The sequence below is a fragment of the Leopardus geoffroyi genome, chromosome C3 (genome assembly GCF_018350155.1).
Source record: "Leopardus geoffroyi isolate Oge1 chromosome C3, O.geoffroyi_Oge1_pat1.0, whole genome shotgun sequence".
In the NCBI taxonomy this organism is placed as follows: Eukaryota; Metazoa; Chordata; class Mammalia; order Carnivora; family Felidae; genus Leopardus; species Leopardus geoffroyi.
In genome coordinates this window covers 47,476,407-47,503,151 of record NC_059338.1, presented here as the reverse complement: position 1 = coordinate 47,503,151, position 26,745 = coordinate 47,476,407, and the positions used below count along the sequence as shown (strand labels likewise).

Genomic DNA, 26,745 nt, shown 5'->3' with positions numbered 1-26,745 from the left:
CTATGATCTCTGCTTTTCAGAAAATACCATTCAAATTCAGACATGTTGAGTGAGCCACTCAAGATCACACAGAAAGCAGTGGAGTGAAAACTCAGCCCTGGTCTCTCTGGATCTCTATTCCAGACCAGTGCTGCTTGGACCCAGGGAACTTACCTAGTTCTGGTTGTGACGAAATCATTTCTCTCTAGATAGCTCTCCAACTGCTTTCATAGCTATAAAATAGTAATGCCCTATTTGCATCCCTTGTATTTCAGATTAGATTAAAGCAGAAAATTCACTCCAAAAATTATGCAAATTTTCTTCCAAAGTTCTAGACTGGTGTTGAAGAACATGTTTATTAATTAATGTCTAAAGAACATTAATGTCTCTTTCTCTCTCTCAAAATAAATAAATGAGCATTCTAAAAAAAATGTTTCTTGAAAGACAAACTGTTGTACAGAAAGTGGTGTTATTATGTAAAAATAAATAACAATATTTACAAGAAACCCAGTATGGTACTGCTTTTGATCATCATTTCCTTAGTTTTTGAAATATTAACCTGGTTCTAATAATCTCCAGATAATGAGGAATGCTTTCTAAATGGAAACAACAGTTAAAATAGATATTAGATTCTATTTTCAATGGGGTAAGTCATTGAGCTAGAAAGAAGGGAATTAGAAATGGGATGCAACAGAAGTTTATTATAATATAATACAAGGATTTATTAGCAACAAGGGTCATACCCAATTCAAAATAACATACAAGTTCTATAGAAAAATATAATGTAATATCCTTTCAGCTGGATAGGGGCAGAACCAATAATTAAATCCATGTATCTAATCCAGGTTTGCTGTTTTTATCCATGACTTTAGTATATTCTAGACTGACATATCAATTTTATTGGAAATAGATGAACCAAAGCTCTCACACATACAAACTTAACAATATCTGAGAATTTAGTCTGGGTAAGGGAAATAGGTAAAAAATACAATAATATTTAAGGAAAGATGGAAAAAACAAGCACTAACAAAAACCTGTTCTCCTCTAGGTAAAATGGACTATAAACAAAAAACATTATAAGAAGATACAGTTACAATTATAATAATTAGGAAGTTTTACTTTCTCACTTCAAAAACACTAATGAAAGAAGCACTGAAGGAAAAATTGTTATCTTTTTTCATTTCTACAACAAACAGTATGAAAATGAGACAAATAAAGCTACAATAATCATGACAGTGTGGCACTGGCAAAATAATACCCAAATACATCAACAGAACAGAATAGAAAGCCCAGAGTGGATCCACATAGATAAAGTCAACTGATCTTTGAAAAAGGAGCAAAGGCAATACAATGGAACAAGGATAGATTCTTCAACACATGGTGGTCATCCACATTAAAAAAAAAAAAAAAATAAAGCAAATCTACATACAGACCTTATACCCTTCACAAAAATTAACTCAAAATGGATTATATCTAACTGTAAAACACAAAACTATAAAATTCCTGGAAGATAACAGGAAAAAAACCTATGAACTTGGGTGTGGTGATGCCTTGCCAGATACAACACCAAAGACATAATCCAGAAAAGAAATATTTGAATAATGAAGCTGGACTTCATTAAAATTAAAAACTTCTGCTCTGCAACTGACAATATGAAAAGAATTAGAAGATAAGCCACAGATTAGGAGAAAGTATTTGCAAAACACATCTAATAAAGAACTCTTACCAAAATATGAAAAGATCTTTTAAAACTCAACAATAAGAAAACAAATAGCCCAATTAAAAAATGGGCCAAAGACTTGAACAGAAACCTCACCAAAACAGATATATAAATACAATGTGTACAATTTGTGTGTGTGTGTGTGTGTGTGTGTGTGTGTGTGTAGGGATTTAGAAATGAGATGCAACAGAAGTTTATTATAATATAATACAAGGATTTATTAGCACATGAAAAAATATATAAGCATATGAAAAGATGGTCCACATCACAGGTCATCAGAAAAACACAAATTAAAACAATGAGATAGCAGTACGTACCTATTAGAATGGCCAAAATCTAGAACATTATATCAATAGCAAATGCTAGTGAAGATGTGAACCAACAGGAATTCTCATACATTGCCGATGGGAATGCAAAATGGTACAGACACTAAAAAAGTGTTTTAATTTTTTTTAGAGCTTACTTATTTTTGAGAGAAAGAGAGGGAAAGAGACAGAGCACAAGTGGGGGAGGAGCAGAGAGAGACACACAGAATTTGAAGCGGGCTCCAGGCTCCAAGCTGTCAGCACAGAATCCAATGCGGGGCTCGAACTCATGAACTGTGAGATGATGACCTGAGCCAAACTCAAACACCTAACCAACTGAGCCCCAGTACAGCTGTTTTTGAAGGCAGTTTAGCAGTTTCTTTCAAAACCAAACCATACTTTTGCTGTGTGATCCAGCAAGCATGCTCCTTGGAATTCACCCACAGGAACTGAACTTATGTCCACACCAAAGCCTGCACGTGTACATTTATAGCAACTTTATTCATTATTGCCAACATTAGGAAGCAATTAAGATGTCCTTCAGTAGGTGAATGCTTAAATCAACTGTGGTACATCCAGACAATGGAAGATTATTCAGCATTAAAAAAATGAGTTATCAAGCCATGGAAAGTCACGAAGGAAACTTAAATGCATATTAGTAAGTGAAGGAAGCCAATCTGACAAGGTTACATACTGCATAATTCCAACTATGTGATATTATGAAAAAGACAAAACTATGAACACAGTAAAAAGATCAATGGTTGCCAGGGGTGGCAGTAGGGCAATGTATGGCAGGGAGAGATGAATAGGCAGAGCACAGAGGATTTTTAGGGTAGTGAAAATAGCCTGTATGATATAATGACAGATATATGTTATTATATACTTTGTCCAAACCCATAGAATATACAACACAAACAGTGAATCCTAAGGTAAACTATAGACATTGAGCAATTATGATGTGTCAATGTAGGCCCATCCTTGATTAAAAAAAAAAAAACAAAAAAACAAAACAGGTACCATTGTGGTGAATGATGTTGATAATGGAAGGCTAGACCTGTGTGTGTGCAAGAGATACATGGGAAATCTCTACTTTCCTCTCAATTTTGTTGTAAACTTAAAACAGTTCTAAAAAAATGTTTTAAAAAGAAAACAGGTTTTCAATTGGAAAAGACCCAAATGCCAGGCAAGGTGAATTTAGAAAAACCCATACCTAAAACTGATCAGACCAGCACTCCTTGATTTTCCTCTCTAAACCTGTAAACCCTTCTGCCTCTGTGCCCTCTTTTCCTTCTTCTCATCCTGTTATGAAGGAGAATGCAACCATCCCCATCTCAAAAACTTATCTCTCACTATACCCTGGTCTGAGAATTCACAACTGCTTATGGTCTTTGCTCCTTCAGTTAGCCCCTTTCCCTCCAGCTGTATCATTTCCATCAAAGGCAATTATGTTTTAGAATTCCTACCCTAAAGCAACAATAAAATCTTCCTGGTATTTACATTCTGCCTTAAATTCTATCTCAGTTCTCAGCTCTATTTCAGAATTTTCCTTTGTGGTAATTTTTTTTTTTAAAAAAGAGATATCTTTCTCAATCTTTCCAGAATTTTTTTAAAAGGAATTGTATACTTATATTGTATCCAGTTCCTTTCTTCTCACTCACTTCTCAGACCATTTATGTCTAGAATTCACCTCCAGAAGTCCCTTGGCACTGCTTTTGTTAAGGGTTAAGAGGCCAGATACTGCTAAAATGAATGAATTTGGTGTTTACCTTACTTAGCCTCTCATCAGAGCTTGACACAGCTGATCATTTCTTCCTTCTTAGGAACTTACATGTTCTTGATATTTTTTTGTTGACTCATTGCTTTTACTTCTCAGTCTCTTTTGCTGATTCCACCATTCTTACCAACCTCCTAAATGTAGACTTCTTCAGGTTTTTCACTCTTGTTGATGCCTTCCCTTTCTGTACTCTCATTCTCCATAACCTATCTCATAGCTCCCTTGGTGTAACGACTACAGATGTGTTGTCAACTCCCATATCTATATTCCTGGTATAGACATCACTAAGCTCTAGAGTTGTGTATCCAATTTCTTCCCTGACTTCTCAACTTACATATCTCAACTTATGTATCTTACCAACATTTAAAATTTTAAATGTTCAAAACATGAAATAAAACTTGGTTCTCACAATCTACCCAGTTGCTCACACCAAAAACTCTAGGAACCATAACTGGTTTCTTGCTATATCAATTAGCAAAACCTGTTGATTCTTTCTCTAAGGTATATCTTCGCTTTCCCTACCTCTCTTCATCCTTTTATGTTTAAGTAATCTCTAACCAACATGGGGCTTGAATTTTCAATGCCAAGATCAAGAGTCACATGTTCTACCAACTAAGCTAGTCAGGCGCCCTCGTCATCTCCTTTATTACAGTTATAGTGACTTGTGCTATTATGGTCTCTTTCAGTTACACTGTCCTTATTATAAACATAATGTCACTTAGTCCTGCTAATAATCATGTAAGGTGGACTAAAGAGGAAATGGGCTCATTTAAGGTAATTAATTTCACATAGTAATTTACTTCACATAGTAAGTAGTACAGATGAAACGCCAAATCAGTGCTCAAAAGTATGTGAACAAATGATCACTAACATTTTGATTACCTGCTAAGTGTTACACATTTTCCACATCTAATTTAATCATCATAACAAGAACATATAACTGTTATTATATTACAAATAAAATAGGAGATTTAAGCCAGTTGTCTCAAATTATGGTTCCCTTTGCTTCCATTTTCAACTTCCTTTTCATTTCTTTCCATTCTTCTCAATACCACCAGAGAAATTTTTTAAAAACATAATTCCTATCATGTCCTTCCTCTGCTTAAAATCCTTTAACAGGTCAGAATTGGTTACAGAATAATGTCCTTATCATGGCACTGAGATGCTTTTATAAACTTGTCACTGCCTTCCTTTCTAATTTTATTTCTTCTACTTCCCACCATATCTCCTGGATTCCATCCACATATCAACTGCTTTCGAGATTCAGTTTGAACAGGCTGCACTCTTTCTTTCCTATATGTCTTTATCCAAGCTGTTTCTTCTGCCTTGAAAGTTCATCCCGCATATAGTAGTCATTGTAGTTGCTTTGCTACCATTTCTTTTGTTTCTTTCAATAGCCACCCCAAATATCCAACTTCTCTGGTGCCATGGTATGAGTTTGGCCAGCTCTAGCTAATCAGCATGATTTTACACCCTAGTTGGAGTTTCTAGTTCAGGTGACGCAATTAGAGACAGTAAGACATAAAGTGAGATTTATGTGAAAAATATTTCCCGACTCTTCTCAGGGGATTCTACAATTAACATTCTGTCTTCTCTTGTAACTGATGTGTAGTTAGTAAGCCATTTTATGAACATGAAGGAGAATGGGTTTTAAACTGAAGTTTGACCTTCAGGAAGGCAGAAGGTTACACCAGATCTTTCCATAATGACATTACTAACCTGCTGAAACAAACCAACACTGAAGCTAACTTTACCGCTAGACTTTCCAGTTATGTGAATCTCCTTTATTGACAGATTTTTCTGCTACTTGCAACTGAGAGCAGCTAAATATTACACACATTTTATCATAAAATGTCACTAACAATAGGCCTTCCTAACTTCTCAGTTGAAGCTAAGTATTTTTTTTTCCTCAGTAAAAGTTTCTTTTGTATACCTCTATCAAAGCCTGTAGTACATTGCTTAAACTATTAGTTTGCTTCCCCAGGAGACCAAACACCTGAAGTGGAAAGGATTTCATGTTATTTGCCGCTCTATGAGTTTGTTATCAGACTGTGCTCATAAATAGCCCACCATCCATCCCCAAAACACTTTTATTTAATGCAATTTCTCAACCTCCGCACTATTGATATTTTGGAACAGATACATTTTTGCTATAGAGGGCTATCCTATGCAACCTATAATATTTAGTAGCATCTGTGGCCTCTACTCATTAGATGCCAGTAACATAACCCCTCCCCACCATGTGTGATAATAAAATGTGTCTAGGAATTGCCACATATTGCCTTGGAGGTAAAATTGTACAATTTGAAAACTACTTACCTAATGACCAAGAGGACAAATTTTATTACAAACATCCTTACAGGATAATATTGTATCCATCCTTAAGTACAGACAGAAAGGGCTAATAATCCCACAAAGGGCAAAGTAAATTGTTTTCATGCAAAACTACTGGTTTGGTTTGTAGTAAAGGAGTGTGAGGGTAAACTCCTCCTTTACTGGGTACAGGATATGATCTCACACACCAAACCTGCTTTTCTCATAAGCCAATCCCCCTCCAGAAACTTCCCATTCCAAAGGGATGGGTCAGTTTCATCACTGAAAAAGGAAGGACCAAAAAGAGAAGACAATTTCTTATATGTAAGGAATATCAGATTAGGTGCCTGTAACAGAACTTGGCACTAAACATCTTTCATCACCTCCTTGTTTCTTACACATACCCAAACTAATCCCTAAATGGTTTCTCTCCATTTAGAGTGAGAGCTTTCAAACTGTTACTAATTATAAACTTCTTCAGAAGCAAGGTGTTTTCACTGAGAGTGAACGTGCAGGTACTTGAGCCCACACAACCTCCTTGGCCTCGGGGCAAGCACTTCTGTCTGAAACGCCTTCTCTAACAGACAGGATGATGAAAACGGAAGCTGTAGAACTGAGTGAGCCAAGCCAAAAACCCTGTTTGGATGATTCAGTGTTCTCTAATACATGAAGAATTCAGAGAAATGGGGCAAAGTGAATGCACTTCACTATGATCTGACATAATAATCTACAGTCCCTATCTTTATGTCCAAACATACTTTTATGTATGTATTGTACATAAAATTATGTATGTATGTACTTTTATGTATTCAAGTCACTCCTTGAATATATCATTTTGGTAAATGTGAAAATTAATTTCTGAAGGTGAAATCTATAACTTATAATCATCCATTTTGACTTTTCTTTTTCTCCATCTCTTAGGTTGAAGCAAAACAATGTTTGCCTTTGAATCTAAATGTAGTTTTAATATTAATTTTCATATGTATATTTAAAAGTTACAAGACTTTAACTAGAAGTCTTGATTCCAAGAACAAGGAAATTAATGAAAACCATAATAAGTGTATACAATGTTAATAATTAAGGCCATCGATATGATTAAGAATGATAATTGTATATGGTATGGTTAATTTCCTCAGATACTCCAGGAAACAATATAATTTTAACAACTGATCTACCCATGGATGGAATGTCTATATTCCCTCTATATGGGGCGCCTGGGTGGCTCAGTCAGTTAAGTGTCCGACTTCGGCTCAGGTCATGATCTCGTGGTTCACGAGTTCAAGCCCTGCATCCAGCTCTGTGCTGACAGCTCAGAGCCTGGAGCCTGCTCAGATTCTGTGTCTCCCTCTCTCTCTCTGCCCCTCCTCCACTCACTCTCTCTCTCTCTCTCTCTCTCTCTCTCTCTCTCTCTACCCCCCTCAAAAATATATATATATAAAGAAACATTAAAAAATTACATTCCCTCTATAGAAAAGAGATGTTTACATTAAAAATTAAATCATGACCATAAAAGAATTTCCCTGGAACCTGGAATAGAAGACTGTAATGGGCATTTTTATTATTTGCTTTGTAGATGGTAATATTCTTTAGATTAGCTTGGGGATAGATACTAAGTCTGTTTTTCTATTTTCCTAGATTTCTATGAATATTTTGAATAGTTAACAGAGCCAAAATATTAACTGATATAATAATTTCTCACTACTCTGCTCCCACATCCTAATGCATGTGAAGGCACTTGTCTCTACCTTTACATCCTATCTAATAATAACCATCCTATCGACTAAATTCCTATAATATACTAGCATGCATATATTATGCCAATAATTTACTCTCTCCCCAAAAGAACTCTGAGATAATACTATTATTCCTATTCTACAGATGAGATAACTGAGTTTGGAGAAGTCAGCAGCTTACACAAAGTCACATAACTTGCAAGAAACAAATCATGTTCTTTCTATGAAGAAAGGCAATCAGTACCTCATCCATCAAATAGATTCATAAGCCAGAAGGAATCATCTGGGGCTTTGTGTTCCACTAAAAGAGGAGCCTCATTATTGAATATGTAGGTGGCAGGCACAAAGCTGGAGGTGAAAGCTAATAAAACTTCAAATGAACTTACTTAGCAAGCTGGAAGAACAGACCCCAAATCAACAAGATGAAATTATTATAAGGATGGATGTAGTGGCCTGGACTTACCTTTAAAAAACATCCATTACAAACAAAATCCATAAAGAAGTAAAGAATGGATGATCAGGTTGGGGTGAAGCCTACTCTCACAATAATCATTGGTCACGAGCAGTCGCTTACCTAGTCAAATACCTAGGCCACTGGAGCCACATGGTGTTTACAGCATCCCCTTATCTACCAACCTAGTAACACTAGCAGAAATAAAACTGATTCACTTAGCATGACTGGTTCTTTTGGAACTCATGCTGGATTCTCACTGGAAACTACTTTACTCGTTTCCCTAAGCTATCCATTTAATAATATATTCTAGAAATTTTTCCTAAGGATTGATGTGAGGTTTACTAGTTAGAAATCCCCAAGCTCGGGGTGCCTGTGTGGCTCAGTCGGTTAGGCGGCCGACTTCAGCTCAGGTCACGATCTTGCGGTCCGTGAGTTCTAGCCCCGCGTCGGGCTCTGTGCTGACAGCTCAGAGCCTGGAGCCTGCTTCATATTCTGTGTCTCCCTCTCTCTGACCCTCCCCTGTTCATGCTCTGTCTCTCCCTGTCGCAAAAATAAACGTTAAAAAAAAAAAAAAAAGAAGAAGAAGAAGAAGAAATCCCCAAGCTCTATCATTTTCTTCTTTTTAAAAGTATCAGAACAGCTCTTTTTTGGACTTCTGCCATCTTCCCACAATTTTTCAAAGACTACCATGGAGAGCTTTATGTTCACTATCAAAGTACTTTCAGAAACCAGGTGATAATTCAACTGGACCTGTAGTTTGAACACAGTTTAAAGTTATTAGTTATAGGTTAGGAAAGAAAAAAATAAGTTTTCTTTCTGTGACTGTTAATTTTAGTTCCCCATTCCTAAATAGTAGGCCTCATTGCCTAATTATTATTATTTTGAAAATCTAGGAAGGAAGGAAGGAAGGAAGGAAGGAAGGAAGGAAGGACAGAAAGAAGGGAGGGAGGGAGGAAAGAGAAAAGAGAAGAAAGGAGGAAGAGGGGAGGAGGGAGGCAAGGGATAAAAAAAGAAAAAAAATTATTTAACATCATTTGAAATTCTCCATTCATTATGAACTTCAAGATGCCATAGATATAGCCTCTCAAATTTCATGCTATTCACAGATTTCTAAATGAGTTCTGCCTTGTCATAATTAAACCTAGAGAAAGAATTTCTCTTACCACTTCTATTTAAAACATTAAATTTTCAAAAGAACAAGTCAAGAATATTCATAAACTACTATTACTCTGATCATAAGGACATAAGATATCTGATTAGAGGGAATCACCTATAAACACTACATCTTGTTTATATACAATAGTGTGTAGCAGTGAAAGTGTCTTAATGCAGAGAATCTGTTTCAAAATCATCTTAAAAATAACCAACTTATTCAAAACATGTTTTTACTTCTAAGAATGTAGGCACAGAGTCAAGAAGCTAAGGACTGCTGGTGCTAATATTTAGGAAAGTTAGAAAAGCCATTCACAAAGAAAACATTTGTGAGTAGTTAGTACAAATTTCCCCTTAAAATGTATCTGTTTTTGTCTGCACTTGTAATGAAAGTATTTTCCCATCTTGTCACAAAATTATTTTAGAACACCAGTTTAAAGGCAACATTGATGTTAACACATCATCTGAGAATGGCTCATAGTTGGCATAAAAATGTACCAGAATAGTTGGTGATTTAAAAATACAGTCATGGGGTACCTGGCTGGCTCAGTCAGTAGAGCATGCAACTCTTGATCTTGGGGTTGTGGGTTCAAGCGCCATGGTGGGGGTAGAGATTGCTTAAAAATTTTTTTTAAATCTAAAAATATAGTCAATGTTTATTTAAAATCTGAATATTGTTTACAAAAATATAGTGGTGTTTCTTCTTTTCTACGTGCCCTGATTTATTAGGTTCTTCCTTGTCTCCAGTCACACCTCACATTCTTATTTTTTTTTTTTTTTTTTCAACGTTTATTTATTTTTGGGACAGAGAGAGACAGAGCATGAACGGGGGAGGGGCAGAGAGAGAGGGAGACACAGAATCGGAAACAGGCTCCAGGCTCTGAGCCATCAGCCCAGAGCCCGACGCGGGGCTCGAACTCACGGACCGCGAGATCGTGACCTGGCTGAAGTCGGGCGCTTAACCGACTGCGCCACCCAGGCGCCCCGTCACATTCTTAATCATCACACTACAACTCTCATTCTGATAAGTGATTCTAAATTCCATTTCCAGTCTTTTTTTCTCACCCAAGATTTAGGCCTCAAAAACAATCTCTTCTTCACTCCATTCTTCCAAAAAGCAAGAAATAAGGAAGAGAATCCTATTGTTTATAACCTGGAAATATTTTATGTGGTGTACCTTCTAGCCCACTACCTTACTTTAGCCCTCTCATAATCTGTCACCAAGATCATAAAAATAGCCTTTAACTGGTCTCCTACTAAACAGAATTTTCGCATTCTTATCTAATATCCACACTGCCATATCTGATAACTTTCTTATTTTAATCCTTCATTGGATCCCTGTTGCCTGCAAAACAAAATTGGAACTTATTGGCATTGGAATTCATAACTGGTCCCCATTGATATCCTGAGCCTCACATGACTCACCTCTATGCTCCTACCCCCCATAAATACATCCTCACCTGAATATCCTATGCTCTTTCACAACCAAGTACTTTTGAGTATTCAATTCACTTGGCCTGGAAATTTGTTCTTCTTCTTTACATATATCTTCTGATTCTTCTAATGCACTGGAAATATCAATTCCTATACAATTTGATTTTCTTCAGAACTAACCATCTACTCCCCTTTGCTTGCAGCTCACTATAGAACTTATAGAATATTAATTCAATACGGTTAGAAAATCACTATGATAGAGATAGATAAATAACATAGAGTGGAAAGGCGAAAGGAAAAACCAACTCTTGATCTTCTGAGTTCTGTAGACTATGAGTTCACTGAAGGCAGCAACTTAGTTTCATTTATTATCCATTCAGTTGGACTTACCTTTGAGACATGGTGAGTGTTTAGTACTATGTATATTTTTATTATATAGTCCCTTTTAAATAAAAAACCCTGATTACTAACCTTTATCAATGTTTTAACACTGGATTTCATGTACTTATGTTTTCTTCCAATTGTGTAATGTGTTCAAGCCTAGTCTGCCCAATAGAAAGACAGTAAATTCCTAGAGGTGAGGCATCCAAAAGATTCATATTGAATTAAATAATAATCTGACACTAAATAAACTACCTTTACCTCAAAGTCAGTTTCCTGAACTAAAGTTTTTATCATTTTTGTGTAAAAATACCGAAACTTGATGTAATTGTTACGTGGTCATCGCTCAGTCTACTTGGAATGTGATTTGAATATGTTAATGATTTGGAAAATTTTTTCCAAGATGATGCATGAGTGGATGAATATCACAGAGTTGACACAACAAATTGAAATAGCTCTCATTTAAAGTTACAGTGTAAATCATTAGTTATATGATAATCAGAAATAAAGTAGAAAACGTAGCTATCCTCACCATTTTAGAGTTTCCAACATTACCATAGTTTATACCAATTTAAACAATCTGAATAAAATCCTATCAGAGTTTTTTAATAATGTAAAGCTAGGTAAATTATATTCTTTTATGAACTTTATCTAAAATTGACAGATTTTAATCTTTTTAAAGATTAAAATACTTTAAAATGACTCCCAAGTGGGCTTAGGGCTTTTCAGTTTCCTTGGTATAAATTTAAGAGAAATATTATTTTCAATAACTTAGTATTTTTGATTGTTTAACTCTGGCTGAAAATTAACTTAATGGTTTCCTTGCCACCTAACACTTCTAATTAAAGTCATTTGTAATTTGAAGTATCTGATTATATAATTACATTGTCCAAAATCTTTAAAAAAGTCTATGAAAAAAAGTCTATGATTGATTTCAAGAAAACCATCCCAAACCATGCAAAGTTGTTCATCACAATAATTCTATGTACCACAAAGTTTAATATGACTTCAATTTCTAAAAATAAAGTCAATATTATAAAATATTAGACTGAATCTAATGACAGAGTTTGAAAGACTCTGTAGCAATATAAAAATGCTTGTGTGAATTAAATTTGTAAAAGCAGAATATAAAGTTGTATGTTTATTATGAATACAAATATGTAAAAAAAATTATCTAAACGTGGATTATTGGAAACTTTAAGGAAGAGATTCCAAAATGTCAGTGATGGTGGTGTTTAATTTATGAATTTATGGAGATAATTTCTCTCCCTGTCTTTATTTCCCAAACTCTCTATACGGTTGCTTCATGATTATATTAAACTTATAATTTAAAATAATATTTGCAATAATATGTACTCAGTAAACTATTCTAGCAAGAAATCTATTTGGAGCCTAAATTTACCAATTAGTTTATTGCTTTTAGGTACTTAAACTAACCTAAAATTGTGTTATCTATACTATATTTATAAAGATACAGATACTGTCTACTCACACATGTCCTTATTTTATTTATTTAAAAAAAAATAAGAGTAGACCACTACCATACTCATTCTGTTTTTTCTTATATTTCCTATTCTACCTGTTCTTCAATTTCAATATCTTTTCTTAGGCTCATCTTCAGCTCATTACAGATATAGATGGGTGGATGGGTCAAGACCAGGCAAATGGAAAGGATCCAGCTTGCCTCTAGGGTTTCTCTCAATGCATGGCCATACTGATTATTTTAAAAATCATCCTTGGGGGCCACTTATATATGTTTCAGACACCAGTGCCAAACACTTAAGTTCATTATCCCCCAAGCAGACCCATTAAATGACGCTTTTGGGTCCCTATTTTATATATGGAAAAACCAAGTGTCACAACATTCAGTATATAACATGTTCAGTATATACACTTCAGTATAAAACACTATAAAGCTTCTGACTTTGGTAAGGTACTTATGTCTTCAATTTTACCTGTTGTTCTCTAGTCCGCAGATCCTCATTCTATCCTCTCTATATAAGTCCCTAGCTTTCTGCCAAGGTTTAGCTGCAGAAAGTGAGGGAAGTAGTCTGACTACTTACACAAAATGTCAATCAGTCATCCTGTTTTCTGCCTCGCTTTCACCCTACTTTCACAGGTACCTGGTGCCAATAACTTCTGAGCTTCTAGGGATCTACAGTGGGAAAAAAAAATTCCTCCTGAATCTTTCATTGTTTGTTTCAGATTCAGATCTCTTGGGTCTACTAAGTTACCACATATTTCATATTTCAGTTTTTAAAATATTGAGCTCTGGGGCACCTGCGTGGCTCAGTCGGTTAGGCTTCTGACTTTGGCTCAGGTCATGATCTCACAGTTTGTGGGTTCGAGCCCTGCATCAGGCTATGTGCTGCCAGCTTAGAGCCTGGAGCCTGCTTCGAATTCTGTGTCCCTGCCCTGCTCGCACTCTGTCTCTCTCTGTCTCTCAAAAGTTTTTGAATATTGAGCTCCTGTTGCTGTTCTTTCCCCTCCTCCTTTTTCTGCTTCTCCTTTTTTTCTCTTTCTCGATATTTTATTTTGAAATATAATTCACCTAAAAGTGAATAAAACATATTTTTGCACCTGTGGTAGGCAATACTGTGGCTCCCAAAGACGTCCATGTCTTAATCACCAAGACCAGGGCGCCTGGATGGCTCAGTCAGTTGAGCGTCTGACACTTGTATATGTCTCCTAATAAAATAATATATTGTATCAATGAATAAAAATGCTCACGGCAAACCTTACAGATGAAGTGGGCGTCATCTGACCTTAGCCTCACTAAATGAAAGTCAACCAGACATATTCTTATGGTGTGATGAAATGTGAATAACAGGGTCTCTCTCACCTATGCAATATTGTTACCAATAAACAAAGCCACTGAATTGTATTGCTATAGTTTGAACTGTGTCTCACTCCACTCCCCAAAGTCACATGATGAAGCCCTCATCCCCAGTGTGATATTTGGAGGTGGAGCCTTTGGGAGGTAACTTCAGTTAAATGAAGGGAAGATGCTTATAAAGGGATTAGTGCTGTTTTAATGAGACACCAGACAACTTGTTCTACCTCTCTCCGTGTGTCCACAAAGGAGAGGTCATGTGAACACACACGAGAGATGGTGGCCGCCTACAAACCAAGAGAAGTCTGAGAATGAAACCTATCTTTCCAGCAACTTCTTGAGCTTTCAGGCCCCCAGAATTGTGAGAAAAATAAATGTTTATTGTTTAAGCTACCCAGTCTATGGTATTTTGTTATGGTAGCCCAAGAAGACTAAGAATAGATCTAGTCAACCTAGTCAAGCCACTAGGTCCAACTGCTAGTTTACAGGAAATATGGAGAAAAAAAAGAGAAAAATTTAAGTAGTATCCACGCAACTTTGATAGAACAAATACCCAGTTTCTTCACAATTCAATGGAAGGGAAAAGTAGGACTTTGGTGGGGGTAGGTGGGTGAAGGACACAGTTACAGAATAAAAGCAACTAAAAGACAAAACCAAATGTAATGTGTGGGCTTTGTTTGGATTCTGACTCTAATAAACAACTGTAAAAGTTCATTTGGAGAATAATCTGGAAAATATGAATATGAACTGGGCATTAGATGTTATTAAGGAATTATTAAATTTTTTAGATATGATAGTCACAAAGGGTTAAGTTTTAAAAGAAGGTCTTTATCATTAAAGATACGTATTGAAGTATTTATAAGTAAAATTACATAATGTCTATGATTAGCTATAAAATACTGTTTACTCCAGCACAGAGAAGGAAAAGGTGTGGGACAGATGAAGGAAAATTGCTAAAATGTTAATTGCTGGATCAGTACTAATGAATTTACCAAACTATTATTTCTATATGAGTGAGATTTTTGTGCATGATTTAAAAAATCAATAAAAAATGTATTAAAAATCTAGAATTAATCAATAACTCTAGTCTCTTACCATAAAATAACTCCTGGGTTTCTAATAGCTTCATATTAATGCTGTAACAAATTACCACAAATTGAGCAGCTTAAAACAATACAAACTTATTATCTTACAGTTTTGAGATCAGAAGTCTTAAAATCAAGAAGTCTGAAGGCCAGCAGGGATACATTCCCTTTGGAGGCTCTAGAAAAGAACTTTTTATATTTTCTGGAGGCCACCTGCATTCTTTGCTTTTGTTCCTCTTTCCAGCGTCAAGGCCAGTAAGTATGGCGTCTTCAAATAACTTCCCATCTCTATCTCTGCTGCTTTCTCTCTCTCTCTGTCCCTCTGTCTCTGTCTCTTTCTCTCCCTCTTTTCTCTCCCTCCTCTTTCATTTCCTTTTATGACTAAGACCTTCCTGTCTCCCTCTTCTAACCCTTATGATTATATTAGGTCCATCCAAATAATCCAGGATAAGCTTCCTGTCTTAGGATCCTTAGATTAATCACACCTCTGAAGTCTATTTTGCTTTGGGTTTTGTTTTTTGCTTTTTTGGGGGTGGGGGGGTGGGTTTTGTGACGTCTGTTTTGTCCTACAAGGTATTATATTCACAAGTTTAGGGAATTAGGGCATGGACATCTTTGTATTATATTCACAAGTTTAGGGAATTAGGCCGTGGACATCTTTGAGGGGCCATATACACTTGAAGATTACAGAAAAAAAATAAAGAAATTTCCAGATTTCTTGAAAAAAACGAGAGGCTCTAACACATGGTAGCAACCAGCTGAACCAAGGAGCAACTACTTTCATTCAATTTGCCATCCATGCTACCACTGCCTACTGCCTTACAACCAACCTGTTTTACTTTACATTAATCTGCCTCTGCCTATATTTGGGTTTCTGATATCTGATTTAGAATGAAGGCTATACACTGAAGAACAGAAGTAAGTCCTGAATATCTGGAGCACAGACACAAAGAGAAATCAGATTGGAAGCCTGATTGGAGCAGGCCTGGTGTGGTCAATAAAACTTAAAGAGTCTTGAGCAGGGAAATTACATGCCCATATTGGAGTTTAAAAAACAAACAGACAAAAAACAAAACTCTTCATGCAGAGTGAAAAAGGGATTGCAAAAAGTGCTTTGGAAGCTGAAGACTAGAAAGTATCAATTTGGATTATTTTATCAAGTTTCAGATAAAAACCAAGGATGAATTTCAAATTTTGTGCAGACTTGTTTTAGTCTGATAAAAAAAAAATGTCCTTGTGACTCCTTAGCTTTTTCTAAAAACAATAAAATATAAGTTAGTCATATCTTGAAAAACCATTGACCAAAATTATTCTAAAGTGAAGGGGGAAAAACTTGCATAAAAAGTGAAAATCCAGATGATAAAACCTGACTGATAAAAGAAAACTTTCCCGTATGTTACAGAAAAGTCTTCCCCTTGCTCAATACAGTACATCCTAGTATTATCCAAATAAACTTAAACTCATACAGACACGCTGAAAAAGTTATAACTCAGAATGACCCACGGGGCCTGTTTCCTGTTAGACTCTATCCCTGGTTCTGCTCTCTAATTTTATTTGAATACATTTCAGCAATGATTCATCTTGTGAGTCTGCCAATAGTCTTTCCTACTGAGCAAGTGGCATGTACTTCACGTACTTTAGCAGGAACACAACTGAGAATTTACTCAGATGGCTTCCAAATACCTTATTTGCTATTCAAAAATAAGTCATACTATTTTTTTATTAGTAATACGCTTCTCCAAGACTAAATATCATATGACAAACAGTGAAACTTAAAATAGCAAAGGAACATTATCTAGGGATGACTTTGCCCTACATTTTGGGGACCTGGTCTCCTTCAGTGAGGCCCACTGCCTGGGATCTACGTGGAACCTGTATCTGGTATCCAGGGTAAGCCATCACCTTCCAGATCCAGCCTGGTCCAGTGGGTACCATGGCATGTCTGACAGTGTGACAAATACTCCTTTTTTGGTAATTCTTATGCCCTAATACATTAGCAAGATTTTAGTCAAGACCATTATTTCATTATTATATTCTCACCTACTCCCTGTCACCCTCATCTCCACCTCAAGACTCAAGTCTGAAGTCTATGAATTGCTGAAGTAAAGCAACAATAATAATAGCTAATATTTATTAAGTCATTATGGGTCAGAGGATGTTCTAAATGCTTTGTACATACCAATTTATTTAATTCTTACAACCACCCTATTAGAGAAGTAGGTAGGTTATCCTTTCTACAAACAAGAAAACTGGGTTATATAGTGGTAAAGTCATAACTTGAAACTTTGCTATTAACCACCACACTCTAACTCTAGAGCCCATACTTTTAACCTCTATTTAACAAACATTCTGCTGTATTCTGATTCACCTTTTTTCTGCAATATTTAACACGGCATTGGATGTGCTCTTTTCTGGAGGGCTTCTAGGCTCCTCATGGACACATCCTATCAGTCTACAAGTCATGACAGATGTAGCTGGATAGCAGTGGCCCCAACTTAAGTTCAAGCTGGGATCCCTACTTTTCCCAACCCCTAGGTAACAGCCACCCACAGATCTTCCTTTGTCCTTCCTTCATCTCCATCACGTCCAATAGATAACTTGATTTTTTGCTTCTACTTACTGCCCATATTGGAGATAACATTCCTTCTTCAACTGGGGATGAGCAAATAAAGAATCTTCTCTCTTCACTGAATCAGAAACAAGAAACAGAAAGAATCCTCCTTCTCCACACAAGTATCTTATGGAAGTTTGGTTGGCAGCAAGGAGCATGTGTTCCTATGATCCAAATTTCCCAGCTGCAACTATTGTCCCCTTAGAGAGAGCTGATTAAGCCAAATCTAGAGTCATCTCTTAACACTGTTTTTCTCCTTAACCTTCTCACTCCCATACAAGCAGCATATTTAAATTGTTGTTGAATCTATCCATTGCTCTCCATGTCCATCCTCATTAATCTTATAAAGGCAAAATTATCTCTCACCTGAATTACTGAAAATGTGTTACCTGGTTTCCTAGACTTCCCTGCCTCTGCCATTCCATTTCACTTTTCACACTCTAGCTAAAGAATATTTGTAAAGAGCAAACTTACTCAATTTATTCCCATGCTAAAAATCCTTCAACGACTCCCCATTGCTCTTTGAATAAATAAAAGATTTCCAACATTGCTTTCAATGACCTGGCCTTCATTTATCTTTCCAGATTCATCTTTCATCATCTGTCCCAAACATAGCCCTACATTCTTTTCCATTCTATCACTTGTAACTTCTCCTTGTTTTGCTAAAGTAGTATCTTTTTTCTTGCCTACTGGTGTTTGCACATCTTTTCTCCCATACCTCTCACTGTCCCTTTTCCTTTGTCATACTAGCGTATCCATGTTTTTGTGTGTGTCTGTATCTCCTGGTACTTCCTCATTGTTTTCATGGCTGGTTGCATTTTCATTGCTATTGTTTGTATAGTTTATATCTCTGGCTAAACTGTAAGCTATGCAGGAAGAGGAACTATTTTACTTTTATTATTATTGTGTCCCTAGCACCTATTACAGTGCCTTGCAAATAATAGGCACTTGGTAATCATTTATTGAACGAACGAGCACATGAGTAATCTGTTACATTACAAGTTAAATAGGTTTCCATGGATCTATTCGAAAGCTAAGCTTTCAAATTTACTTCTGGAATAGTTTGTTAATAATTTGGAATTTTGACCCATTTTGCCCATTTGTTTATTTAGAAATAGAATGTATTTTTACATAATCATCTCTTCCTTTCCTCACTAATGACTATTTCTAAATTTCCTATATTTGCTATTTGATTAGGAATATAGAATAAAACCATGGTCCAAGGTAGAGAAATTAGAAATGGCAATAAGAACTAGAAAAATTGGAAAATGGAAATATTAAGTGTTATTTATAAAGTGTTGTCAAATTACCTGGTATTTACTGGGTGCCTAACAAGCACAGATCTCGGCACTTAGGAGGCATCCCAAAAATACAGGTTGATTTTCTGAGTGAACGAAGCAACTTTTTTTTTTTTCAACGTTTTTTTTTTATTTTTATTTTTGGGACAGAGAGAGAGACAGAGCATGAACGGGGGAGGGGCAGAGAGAGAGGGAGACACAGAATCGGAAACAGGCTCCAGGCTCACGAAGCAACTTTTCAGAGTAGTTTTATCCCAATGTTCCTGATAGAAAAGGATATTGATAGTCCTTAGTGCTGATACCTCTCTGCCTAGAGAATCGAGTCTAAGCATTGATTTTACAATTTTTGTTTCTAGTTCTCATGTAGAATAAGTGTTTTGTGGGATCTTCCTCCTACAGAATTCCAACCTATGGATAGGACAGGTGCTTGAGGCACTGTGGGTGTTACAGAAGTTTTAGAAGTTCTCTTAGTGTCTTTCTGGCAGGAGAAGAGGTTGGATAGAGTTACTGTGGCCAGAGCTGGGAGCTAGGAGTAGTGGGCAGCCAAGAAGAGCTGGCTTGCCCTGAGACTCTGAGGGCAAATGCTGTACTGCTATTGGGATACTGAGGCTTAAGCCAGCACTGAAGTACCGAGTTGAGCCTTAGAGGTGATCAAGATCCTTAGAAGAAACTAAAATGATCCTTAGCTTTTATAACCCCATGGGTACTGGCAGAAGCACAGATCAAATCCTCTCTGCTGGAACTGTTGCCTAATATAGACCCACTGAAATGCCACATAGTAAGATAAGGCAATTTGATCACAAATAAAGGTTACATAGAAAACAGCAGTTAATGTTATTAAAGTCAGAAAAACAATAAAGAACAGATTCAGATCCCTAAGATTTTCTGTATAGAGTATAAGAAGATAGACTTATAAATTTTGGGCAAACATGTATGAAATGTTTAAAGAAATAAAGGATTTCATCACAAGATAATCAATTAAAAGCTATGAACCCATATATTTGAGGGGAAGTCAAACATCTAAAAATGAAAATATAGCTGTTGAAATTAAAAGCTCAATCAATAGTTAGGCAGTAAGCACATCAGCAGAGAGAACTGATGATATATCTTGAGAAATTACACAGAATGCATCATAAAGAGACAATGATATGGGAAATATGAAAGAGATGTAGAGGATAGAAAGAGAAGGTTAACACAGACCCAGAGTTCAAGAATAAGAGAATAGATAGAAAAGAGAGGCAAAATGTGAGCACATAGTGGTTGTAATTCTTTAGATATAATAAAAACATAAGTCTCTATAGAATCGCAATATATTCCAATAAAATCCTGGAACCATGAGATTACACACAAAGGAATGACAGCAACAGAAATAAAGGAAATCAGAGAGATGGGATAATTTCTTCAAATTGTTGAGAGACAAAACTATCTTTCAAGAATGTGTAAAATAAAGACATGCTTAGATTTACCAAAACTGAAAGGCTTTATTATTAAGAAATCTACACTAAAGCAAATAAAGCAGAAAATGTGTGTGTGTGTAAATCAAAGCAAATATCGACTATGTAATTTAGAAAGAGCAATGTTGAATTTATGGAGCTAAAGAAAAGACAAGAATAAAATCCTAGGGGCAGCTGGGTGGTGTAGTTGGTTAAGCAACCGACTTCGGTTCAGGTCATGATTTCATGGTTTGCGGGTTCAAGCCCTACAATGGACTCTGCACTTATAGCATGGACCCTGCTTTGAATCCTGTCTCTCTCTCTCTCTCTCTCTCTCTCTCTCTCTCTCTGCCCCTCCCACTCTCTCTCTTTCTCTCAAAAATAAATAAACATGTTTTTTTAAAAAAAGGAAAGCCTAGACAAAATTATCAGAGTGGGAAGGAATAGAGTTAAAGTGTTATGAGGCTTTTATATTTGGGGAGGGGTTAAGATATTAATTAATTCCGATTTCTTTTTTTAAAGTTTATTTCTTTTTGAGAGACACAGAGAGAGCAGAAGTAGGGGAGGGGCAGAGAGAGAGAGAGAGCCTGACGTGGGGCTGGAACCCACGAACCATGAGATCATGACCTGAGCCAAAATCAAGAGTCCAATGCTTAACCAACTAAGCCACCCAGGCACCCCTAATTCATTGAAATTTCTGTTAATGATTTGCTAGTTCATACAACATTCCTGCTAAGAAATAATGAAAATTACCAAACACATTATAAATAAAACAACACTTTTTAAAGCATTGAATATCTTAAAAGACAGAAGGGAGTTCACTGGCTAAGTTTTGGAAGAAAGCCTCCATTTGGAGAAGTAAAGAAAGCTTAGAGCCCCAGAGCTGCAAAACCTATAACTGGTATGTAGCAAAAGAAACAAAAACAAAACAAGAGTGGTAGACAAGAAAACAAGATACAAAGGCAAGAAATGGGCATTAATTTTCTCATTCAATAAATATTTATCATGCAGCTACTATGAGGACCCACTCTAGGTGCTAGGCACTATTCTAGGAGTTGCAGAAACAAAAGAGAATAGAACAGATAGGCAAAACCTTCAGATACTGGTAAAATGAATCACAGATTTTTTAAAAACAAGTATACTTGACATGCTTAAGGAAATAACTCACAAACGTACAAATATGTATGGGAAACAGGAAATCATGAAAAGTGACATAGCTGATGACAGAAAGAACTAAACAGAATATCTAAGAGTGAAAAATAAAGTGAGAGAAATTTTAAAAAGCAATCAAGATGGCAAATAGGCACATGAAAAGATTCTCCACGTCATATATCATCAGGAAAATATAAATTGAAGCAATGAGATACTACTACACATCTGTGAGAATGTCCAAAATATAGAGCAATAATACCAAATGCTGACAAAGATCTAGAGCAACAGGGACTCTCATACACCTGCTGGTTGGAATGCAAACTAGTTCTGCTACTTTTGAAGAGAAATTGGCAGTTTCTTACAAAACTAAACTTTTACCATATTATCCAGCAATAATGTTCCTTGTTATTTACCCAAGGGAGTTGCAAGAAGCTTGTATAGCAGCTTTATTTATAATATCCCAAATTTGAAAGTAACCAAAATGCCCTTCAGTAGGTGAATGGATAAATAAACTATGGTACATCCAAAGAATAGGATATTATTCAGTGCAAAAAAAAAAAAAAAAAAAAAAAAACACACACAACAAAAAACGAGCTATCAAATTATGAAAAGACATGGAGAAATCTTAAGTGCATATTAGTAAGTGAAAGAAGCCAATCCAACAAAGCTACAGACTGTATGATTCCAACTACATGACATCATAGGAAAGGCAAAACTATGGATTCAATAAAAAGATCAATGGTTGCTAGGTGTGGTGGCTGGCGGAGAGGGATAAGGAGGGAAAGATGAATAGGCAAAGCAGAGGATTTTTAGGGCAGTGAACATACTCTGTATAATGTGGTAATGATGGATACATGTCCTTATGAATTTTTCCAAACCCATAGAATCACCAAGAGTGAACCTTAAGGTAAACTATAGACTTTGGGTGATTATGATGTGTCAATGTAGTATACATATATATATACCATTCCTGAGTGATGTTCATAGTGGGGGAGGTTATGAATGAGTGTGAGCAGGGAATATATGGAAAATCTCTGAACCTGCCTGCCTTTCAATTTTATTGTAAAGCTAAAACTGCTCTAAAAAATTCTTTATTAAAAAAAAAAAAAAAGACCCCGTGTATCTCTATATATTTGCCTGGCACAGAAAAAGGTATGAAGGGATACACACTTAACGTTGATTACCTCAATGTGGATTTGAAGGAAGGAACGAAAGCAACAATGAACTTTTTCTCTATGTAAAAAAACAAAAACAAAAACAACCAAACAAACAACAAAAACAATGGACATAGCTGGCAATGATTGGATATAATGTAAGAAATAACCAGCTGGTGAACTACAAGAGAAATTAAAAGAAATAATCCACAACACAGGATAGAGAAATGAAAAATAAAATGGAATAAAGCAGAAGTGAAGATAATAGGTGTGAAGGAGACCATGAAAATGTCCTTATGTTTGATTAGAGAACCATCAGAAGAGGAAAGCAAAAATGGAACCGGTTTAAAATTTGAAAAGATAAAGGCTAAGAATGTTACTGATCTGAGGAGAGATAACAAACCACAAATTCAAGAAGTCCAACAAATTCCAAAAGATAATTTTTTTTAATATACACTTAAATGCATCATAATGAAATATCAAAACCCAGAAACAATAAAAAGTTTTCAAAAATCAAAGGAGCCATAGCTACTCTGAAGCTGACTTCCCATCAGCAACAATGAAAGTAAGAATAGATATCATTTATTTCAAAAGTAATGCGGAAAATATCATCAGCCAAGACTTGAATAAAGTCTTCTTCCCTGTCTGTTTAACTGGTCTGGTGCAATTTTTCTTTTACATATCCTAACATGAGTTGGAAAATAGACCCACTTTTTGTATTTTCTTACAAAGTTTGTGTAACTGGCACTGTTTCTTCCTTGCGTGGTTAGTAGAGGTAAAACTCACCAAAAGAGTCATCTGGGCCTAAAATTTTCTTTGTGGCCAAGTGTTTTGACTAATAATCCAATTTCTCCATAATTTTATTATCTGTTGATACCTGCAACATTTATAGTGATAACCTCTTTTTCATTCTTAACAATCCTTTTGGGGGATTTTACTTTTTTATAAAATCAATTCTGAGAGATGTTTGCCAATTTATTAGTCTTTTCAAGGGACTAACTACTGCTTTGGTTAATCACAATTGTATATTTGTTTTCTATTTCATTAATTTTTTACTAACTAAGGTTTACTAACCTTCCTTTTACCACCGTAGAGTTTAATTTGCTAATCTTGTTTCTAATTGTTAGCATTACTGGTCCAATGACTGATTAAGACAATCTATAACCAATGATAAAAGTTTAAAGATTTATTCTTGTAATCTTAAACAAGACAAGGATAACCATTACCACCATTTCTATTCAACATTGTACTGTAAGTCATGATCATTCATAAACATGAAAAAGAAATGAAAGGTATAAAGGGTTAAAAGAAAAAAAAAGAAAGAAAACTGTTATTATTCACAGATATTGTTGCTCATGTAGGACATCTAAAAGAATTTGCAGGAAAATCATGAGAATAAGAGAATCTAGTAAGGCAACTAGATACAAATCTATACATAAAAATCAGTTGAGCTTTTATGCAGCAGGAACCAGCTACTATAAAATTAAATTTTAAGTAGATATAACTTTCATCAGCATTAAAACATTTTATCATCAAAATGCTTACTTCCAAAATATATACAAACTACTCCTACAAATCAATGAGAATAAGGTAGACAAACCAACAGTAAAATAGGTAAAAGAACAGAATAAACACTTAGCTAAAGAGGAAATTTAAATGGCCAACACAATAGGAAAACATGCTTAATCTTTTTATAACAATCAGCATTTTAAAACCACAGTGATAATACCACTATGCAATCTCCAGATTGGCAAAAATTTTAAGCTACCAATAATACTATGTTAAAGATGTTGAGTCACAGGGACTTTTATTCACTGCAGACAGGAGTATAAATTGCATCGACTAGTTTGGAAAATTGTTTTCCATTACCCATTACAGTGGCCTTGGGTACACTAATTCCATTCTTAAAAGTTCAAGGATGTGGTGCATCAGCATATACATGCAATAATGTCCTTCATCACATTATTCACAATTTTCAAAAATCAGAACTAGCCCAAATGGCCATAAATAGTTGAGTGAATAAACAAGTTGTGATATAATCATACAATGGAATATTATGCAAGAAAGAAAATAAACCAACCAACCATAGTTGGAACTTCATACAAAAAAAATGAATGGATTTTAGAAACAAAGTTGAGGGAAAGAAGCAAGCCGGAAAAGAAAAACATGCAGTATGGTTGCATTTATATAAAATTCAAAAAGAGTAAATCTAGGGGCTCTGGGTGGCTTAGTTGGTTAAGCATCCGACTCAGTTAGTTTTGGCTCAGTCATGATCTCACAGTTTGTGAGTTTAAGCCCCACATTGGGCTCTGCACTGACAGGGCGGAGCCTGCTTGGGATTCACTCTTTCTCCCTCTCTCTCTGCCCCTCTCCTGCTCCCTCTTTCTCAAAAAATAAATAAATAAACAAAAATTTTTTAAAAACAGAGTAAAACTAAAATATATTCATTTTGGATGTATATACAACTGGTAAAGCAAGGAAACTTATCATAAATTAAGGATAAGGGTTACTTCTAAATAAAAGGGAGAAATTTATAATTGGATGAAATAGACAAGAAGTTTCTGGAGGTGCTTTTTATGGTTTTTAATCTGAGTTGTGCACAGGTATTTGTTTTGTAACTATTAAATAGTAACTATGCTTTTTACACATTTCTATATGTGTTATACTTCATACCTTCAAATTGAGTTTAAGAAAATACTATACAAGATAGGCTTTAAGAATGGGTAGTAAAGTTTTGAGTATAACCACAAAAGAATAGAAAGTAATGCAAAAAAAGCCAAGTCAGTTCAGAGGGTATAAAATGGTCCCAGAAAAAGAAAAACAAACAAAAAGATAAGAATGCTAAAGAAATAAGCAGAGGGGACAAAAGACAAATAAAATTTTTAAAAATAAATAAGGTAGTAGAATTAGACCCAACTATATGACAATCAAAATAAACATAAAGGAACTTACATGAATATCATCAGTTAAAAGAAAGACATGGAAAGATTGGATTAACAACAAAAATAAAACCAAAATATAGTTCTGTGCTGTATATAAGAAAGAAAGTGAAAGTAAAAGGATAAAAAACAATGTACAGGGCAAATGTTAATCACAAGAAAACTGAGTTAGTCATGTTAATAAGAGATGAAATAGGCTGTAAAATAAGAAATGTTATTTGGAATAGATCATCAGAGCAGTGGTGGAACTTCACGCAGGGTCAAAAAGTTTCTTTTTCTACAAGTCAATGTAACAGGTCCAACATCTTCAGACTCTCTTCTTTTCAGTTAAGATGTCTATCCTAATAAAAAAGCCACTGAGATTATATATGGCATGCATGTCACACTACCTTTGATTCATTCCCCACTCTTACACTGCCCTTCTCAAAATAGCCCTTAGAAATTCATTCTTCACATAAATGAATAGAATTCTAAGAAGTGAAACACAGAGAATTCAAGTGAAGCATGTTCACAACACCCACCAATAGGCTATTATTCTGTCATTGTCACTTAAAAGCAAAATGAAGAATCCAGATCAGCTTTTCTTGAAATTATATGTCTTAGAGACCCTATCATTTTTTTCTCGCAAGTATTTCTGTTATAGAGCATGATGAAACTCCATGTTATCATTCATACTATGGAGAAAAGAGCACCACTAACTATACTTTGAGGCCAAAAAAAATCTTTAAGTTTTTGTCTTAATATACGTATAATGAATACTGAGTAAGAAAAAAATATATATAATTATTCTAGGTAATAGGATATCATAAATAACTTCTCAAAATATAAGAGGAATAATTCAATTTTCAAAAATGAAGACAAATGAGCCAAAGCTATATTCTATGACTCAATAAATAAAACTTTGTTTAAAAGTTTATTTATTTATTGGGGCTCTTGGGTGGCTCAGTCGGTTGAGTGTCCAACCTCAGCTCAGGTCATGATCTCCTAGTTCGTGA

The 26,745-nt window shown here is 35.3% G+C and overlaps 1 long non-coding RNA gene across 2 annotated transcripts in view; it reads left to right on the top strand.

The window, feature by feature from the left end:
* Positions 1-26,745, top strand: part of LOC123584983 — a 38,752-nt gene that overhangs the window by 7,619 nt on the left and 4,388 nt on the right. The window lies entirely within an intron of this gene.